General features: G+C 39.4%; 1 pseudogene; it reads right to left on the bottom strand.

Moving 5' to 3' along the window:
• Positions 1-2,460, bottom strand: part of LOC122342320 — a 230,867-nt pseudogene extending 228,407 nt beyond the window's left edge.
• Between the last annotated feature and the right edge of the window lie 4,477 nt (positions 2,461-6,937).

The following is a 6,937-nucleotide window of genomic DNA, read 5'->3' as shown; positions in this document are numbered from 1 at the left end:
ATATTTTCCCTACATCTTATTTCATCTTGTGAGACTCAGCTCGTTCCTCATTACGTAACCACTTCAGCTCCTGTGATATTTGGTGGGTTTCCTCAATTGAACTGCTTGTTTCAGCTCCTTCCTCTTTCTTTAACACGTTCTTTGTTGTCTTGCTGCTTATGGCCCACTTTCTCTTGAGGCTGATTTTGGACAGGTGTCAGGAGATCTCTTGTTCTTTCATGGTGAGTGTCTGATGAGCATTTAAAATTTGCTGAGCAGTTTAGGACAAGAGTGTCATTTTAGGACAAATGGTTTTGTTGGCTTTGCATTTTTGCAACAGCATTTAGAGAATATTACAATATAATATTGTCTGTTTTTATTCTCCCAGGACAGCCACACACGGCCTCCTAAGGCCAAAGGGTATTTCCTTAGTTTATATGCTGCTTTGTACTGTTTTCATTTTTTCAGTAATAAAACTGTCCAGAGGCGTCATATAGGCCTAATAATTTTAGCAAGGACCGTTAAAGACAGACATTCACAGTCAAAACCTAAAATGAATTTCTACAAAATGTATTAGATTATCTATATATTAAATCATCTGTTTTTGATATTTAAAAAAATACATGGACAGGTTTGGGAGATATTGTCCCACTAAGCCAGCAGAGGGCCCTGACCTCTGGGTGATCTGCATTCCTCCCTCTTAAACCAACTTCCTGTCCCAGGACTATAAATACTGCAGCAAGCCACTCCAACTGCAAGGTTGCATTGTTTCACCTGTTTCTTTGTTAGATTACTTGTTGGATTATTGTTTCTAGTTTCCCTCGTTTTGACCCTGCCTGTCTTCGTTGTTCGATTGTTTGCTGCCTGACCTGACCCATACCGCCCTGTTTCTGGATTTTGTGTTTGAATCGTCTGCAAGTACATCTGTTTGCCCTGTTTGACGCCTGCCTTTCCTGACCATGCCTTCATTTAATAAAAGCCTGCACATGGATATCCTGCGCCTCAGACCGCTCATTAGTGACAGATATCTTGTGGGCTTTCTTGTAATTTTACAAAGCACAAACCAGAAAGCAGCAATGTCTGCAGGATGGTGGAAGGTTTGACATTCACAAAAAACAAAATATAAGTTTTTATTTCAATTGTAGTTAGTCTCTTTTTTATTTGAGGTGAATATAAAAAAAAACGATATCGATTACTTATTTAGGTTATTAAAAGGGTGGAAAGATGCTTATTTAATTTATTATCACAAGCAAGGTTTCAGTCCACTAAGACAAAAGCAGGGAAAATTGCTCTCTGTATCTGTCAGTCACTAAAAGTTATTTTGTGACAACAGACTGAGGTCTTGCTTGGGCTCTGATTTGCTCTGATTAGCTCTGATTAGAGAAAATGCTAATTTTGAGTGTTTTATTGCATCAGATCCACTCCCCCGTCACACTGGTATTAACAAGCGTCTGGTGCAACCACTCTGAGTAAATTAGCTGTTTAATTATTATTTGGGGGAATCAGCCTTCCAGCCTTAAGAAACTAAGATGCACGTATCTACTGAGATCCAAGGAGCTTTAGTCAAACCACAGGTCTAGCACAAGACATGTAAGGTTGCAGACATTCTCAAATTCTCAGGACAGCAGCTGGGCTGTTTGCTCACTTCCATGGGTTTATAAGACGAGCAGTCATGAGATGTAGGAGAGACCAAAAGGAAGAAGACTACTGAGCAGAGGCCTTTTGAGGACTGTGAAAGGTCACACAAGAGCCAATGATGTCTTGAATTTTTAGCAGGAGAGTTTTATAACTTTGTCTCTAAGCATGGTCTTCTTTTTGCATTGTTTTATGGTGCTCAAATCTTCTGCACCTTCTACCTTATTTTGTTTATCCTCAGGTTAGGTAAAGTAAGTCGAGTCTGTCCTATCTCTCATAAGTATTTAATCATACTCACAAGACGGGTCACTGAAGACTTCTCTGTGGTCTGTTCTAACCACTCAGGTCTAAAAATCAGAGTCTGTCTGGCATCCAGAGTGCATATATATCATACTTAATGTTTTTTCTCAATAAACTACTTTTACACATGATGCTGTGGTGGTCTTTCTTTCTACTATTCAATAAAGTGAATACAATACCCTGTGTACTGTGTATCTTATTAATACTCATCAAATAAAAGAATACAATATTCTGTGTAGTCTCTTCTTCTTGATAAATCAAACAAGACAAAATGACAGACTTACAAAATTGAGAAAACATCCTGTTTCCTTATATATATATATATATATATATATATATATATATATATATATATATATATATATATATATATATATGTGTGTATGTTATTCATATTTTACATTTTACTGGCATTAAAGTGAATCCTGTTTTGTTCATATTTGATAATGTTTCTTATGAGTGTTTCATAATTAAGACAGTATTTAATCTTTGCCTTACATGAATAAGGAAGTGTCTTTCTGCTCCACAGCTGAAGACTTGCTTTGATCAAAATATTCAGTTCTAGACAACTTCTTAAAATGTCTTTGTTTTCTATTTATGTTCATGTATGTCCCCGCATAAACATTAAAAATCAGGATTAGAGTTAATACGGTTACAGTTTTTCGATCAGAAAACGATCAGGTGTAAACGTCACATGTAAAAGTACAAGGTGCATAACATCAAAGCATCGCGAGATCGACTGACGGGTCTAAAGTTCTCTTTACTTTCGCTCTCATGAGTACTTTGATGTGTACTTTGAACGGGCTGGTCATTCAACGAACACACACCTAAGCACTTTATTTTTCAACGCGGGAATTAAATACGAGGACGTCCCCACTTCTAATGTGTTAAACTTCCGTTTCACGAGCAGCTAGTGGGAAACAAACACAGACCACTGTATCTGTGTCCCCAAACTGAAGCCGCGTGAAGCTCAAGCCACGCCTCCTCGGGATTTCCTCAAGTGTTCTAGATTACCGCTCCTGTCGCATAGCAACGGAGAGCTGACGTCCTACAGGATAGGAGGAGCCAGAGTTGATCACTTTCACTTTCACTTTCATGTTTCACGTCACAATGGAGTCGGTCTCGAGACTGGTTTAATCCCTCGGATGACAACTTTAATGCAGAGTATCGGTTTGGATCTTGCTTGAATGCAATGATCCATTAAAAAAAACTATAAAACATACAATACACACAGTAGATCAAATGCTGAATAATATCTAAGGCCTTTTCTCTTATCAAATATAAAGTACTAGATTTTCTTCAGTTTTGTTCTCTGAGTCATTGTTGTCGATTAAACCCAACATTATATGAAGTATAAATATAAGTTAAATTTAACAACCCTGAACATAATTCAGAAATAAAATGCAACATACACAGTGGTGCAGCATTAATATTGATACAAAACCATCCAAATTCTTTTCAGAACAATACTGTAGGCCTATACCTTCACTTTAAGTAGTAGTATTAGCATACACAATACAATACTTTAATTATAGAAAATAAACATTCTGTAATCATTTACTTACTCTCATGTTTTCATTTTTGGTTGAAGTCTCCCTGCAGCTAAGATTTTAAATGTGACAAGTACTTTTTTCCCCAATGTGGTATTAGTAGTTACTAAAAAGTAGTTTACTGTAAAAGTATCCCAGTATTTCTTGTTCTAATTAGTTTTTCATAGCTATTCATTTCTCTTTTCCGTCTTTTCTGCATCAGACAGAGTCTGTACTGAATGTGCCGGAACTGGTTTAATGGTTTTGGGCTGAGCAGAGAGATCCTACAGGGCTCCTGGATCTTCTGAGAAGAGAATGGGTTTCACAATCCAGACCCTGGTGTTTCTCTCCTGTCTGGACACTGGTTTTTATCATACAGAGGGTCTCCATGCCTCTTCTACTGTCCACTGCATTGTCCTCCGAGTCTCTGAGAAGACTTTCCACTCTTTTTCAGAGAAGGGTTAATAAATAATCTATTCTCTCTCTGTCTCTGGAGTTTAATGTCTCTGAGCAGCTCCACCAGCATCCGCTCACTCCCTCACCTGTCCCAGGACACCTGCAAATCTAAGCAAGCAACAACAGAACAACGAATTTCAGCAAAAAATTGTCTATTAACTTTCTTACATTGTTTTTTAATTTCTCCCCAGCCAGAATAATCCTAAAACAAGAGCAAATGGAAACATGTATGAAAAATATAGCAACCCACGACCCAAGATGAGCAGAAGAAAATGGATAGATAAAGCATTTTTTCTATCCAAGAAGTTTGGAGCATGTTTTTTTATTCAAGTGTTTCTATCAGATATACAAATCTGCACATTTTGGCATCTACGTCCAGTGTTTTTATGCAAAATATATATAGTTTTTATGCTCATAAAAATAGGTTGATGGAAACAGCTAATGGAGGTAGCATGGCAGTAAATATAAAAGCTCATCCAGATTTGAGCCGATGTGTAGGGGATGTCCTTCAGAAAAAATTCTGAAATACAACCTACTTGCTTCGTCACAAAGAAATAAGATCACCTAAAAACTGAATTTATAATCTAAATCAGAAGCCTTAACTCAATGCTCTCATGAAGGTGCATACGGCCGTTGCTGGAAGCCGGTATTTTAGGTTATAATTTTAAAGATAAACTGACACCACACTGAGGGTTGTGCTGATTGACGATGTAGGATTATACCTTGATTATGATAATTATGAATTATCATTTGAATTAGCTCTTAATTCAAGTTTGGGAATTGAATCTTAAAAGATTCACGTTAGTATGCAATTCAAATATACCTTTAAATCACCTAATACGTCCAGCGCTTTAGGGTAATTTAAATGTATGTTACCAATATGAATTTACTCTGTGATCAGCAAAATAAATCAATTGGACTTTACTCATTTATCTGATTTTAGCTTTACCTCGAGCAGGTAGCAACGGATCTGGGCATGAGTTTGACTTTTCAATCACATAACACACAAGCGAAAAATTCGTAATAACGGGAAACTAAATTTATTAATCAATACCTACTAATTGATAAGACTACACTGAGAAGACTAAGCATACACACACACATACATTTCTTACACACATTCATGGTTGGAAGGGAAAATGGATAATTGTCTGTCCAAAGTCTGTTAGCTAGTTCTGAGATCGCACTAAGAGCACCAACAAAGCAAAGTTAGGGTTTAACTTTGCTTATATGTGTCTCTTGCCCGATTCAGTAGAGAGATGAAAAGGTAGTTTTACCACTCGGCTTGTCTGGGGAAATCCTGGCTTGCTGATTGGTCAGGCTCGTCCGTGGGATGACGCGTCGGGCTTTCCCGGCCGTTCGAATGGAGTTTCTCTAGCTCGGTGGTTCGCTTTGGATGAACCGAGTTGGTTACAGAAAGGGCAGTGAGTGTCCGTTGAGTGATGTAACGGAACCGACCGAGTCAAGGGTATCGGTCGTTCTCGTTCAGAGTCTTCTAACTTCTCCAAGTTCGAAGTTTCTCCATTTCCTTGGCAATTCCTGCAGCGACCGAATTCCCCTGCAACTCCTGGTGGTTCGAAAACTCTCTCGACTCGACTCAGAGCTCCATGTTCCTGTGTTTTGAGGTGCAAGTTTTAGGCCGTGCCTGGCCAGTTGTCCAATCCGAGTCGAAGGCGCGTGTCCACGCCTGCTTTTGACCTGGTTTAGTGCATATTTTATCCCAGTTAGAACTGACATTCTGCACTTCTGTTTCTTATCAAAGGTTTATAAGTAGAATACACTGTTGTGCATTGAACAAACACACATATTCATTCACCACGATATTGGAAACATCATCAGCTTTAATTTGATATCAAACATGCATTATCTAGCACTTATGGAAGCAGCTCTCTGTTAGAAATTGTTCAAAGATTACACAGCGGTTTCTACATACATCCCAAAACATTTATTAAATAGTCATTTGCAACTGAACCTATATTTGTTGGAAAAGAAAGCATTTAGATTGTTCATTTAGTAGTTTTGACGTGTGTCCTGGCAGTTCCTTTGTTAGGAAAAGGAAAAGGCGCTTTTAAGGAATGTGTGTTGGGACAGAGCAAACCTCCTGGGGTTGAGAGTGTAAGGCTCTTTCTGAACACACGTTGATTCACCGCGGGAGTCTCATCACCTTTTGACTTGGTGGCTTGGTAGAGCGGGTCCGGGTCAGTGCACAGAAGCAGGTTATCGTGCTGTCGACTAGATGTTGCGTTTCAATCATCCCAATCTTGCGGCGTGGGTACACTCGGATTGGCGAGCTCACTGCAGCGACAGTCTCTTGAAATAATTTGGCAGACTTTGCCTTTATGGTCCGGAGTCACGGAGGATGCGCGGTTTCACGACCTGGTTTTAGAGCGATTCCCCTTTTTTGGTTCGTGTCTGTTCATCAAGGCCTCACAACGATAATATCATATGTCGACTCTAAAACTACTCTTTACAGCATGTTGCTTAAGCAAAAACACTGGCGCTTATTCTTTATCATCATACAGAGAAAGTCACTCGAGGTGAAAGCAACAAGTTCATTGTTTACATACGCATCATCGACCAATCAGCTTATGCCAAGTCATTTAAAGCTGTGATTAAGTTATGGTAAGAACACATTAATCTGCACCTTCTAGAGTTTTGTGAAACAACTACACATTTAATTAATAGACCTTTTAGAAATGTATAAGATACTATTTCACTTTACTCCTGTGGGCCCACCACCTGCAGGAGGGACTGTAGGGGCCGGTGCTTTGTGGATTGGGCGGCAGCCAAAGGCGGGGACCTTGGCAACCCGGCCCCTGGACACAGAATCTGGTTTTACGGACATGGAATGTCACCTCTCTGGGGGGAAGGATGTGGAGTTGCTACGGGAGGTGGAGAGGTACCGGCTAGATATATTCGGCTCACCTCCATGTGCAGCTTGAGCTCTGAAACCCATCTCCTCGAAAGGAGCTGTACTCTTCACTACTCTAGTGTTGCCCGCAGTGAGAGGCAGTGGACTGGTGTGGGGCTTGCTCATA

This window comes from Puntigrus tetrazona, chromosome 4 (genome assembly GCF_018831695.1).
Source record: "Puntigrus tetrazona isolate hp1 chromosome 4, ASM1883169v1, whole genome shotgun sequence".
Classification (NCBI taxonomy): domain Eukaryota; kingdom Metazoa; phylum Chordata; class Actinopteri; order Cypriniformes; family Cyprinidae; genus Puntigrus; species Puntigrus tetrazona.
The sequence above is the reverse complement of the archived record's forward strand: the minus strand, read 5'-3'. Positions and strand labels throughout refer to the sequence as shown.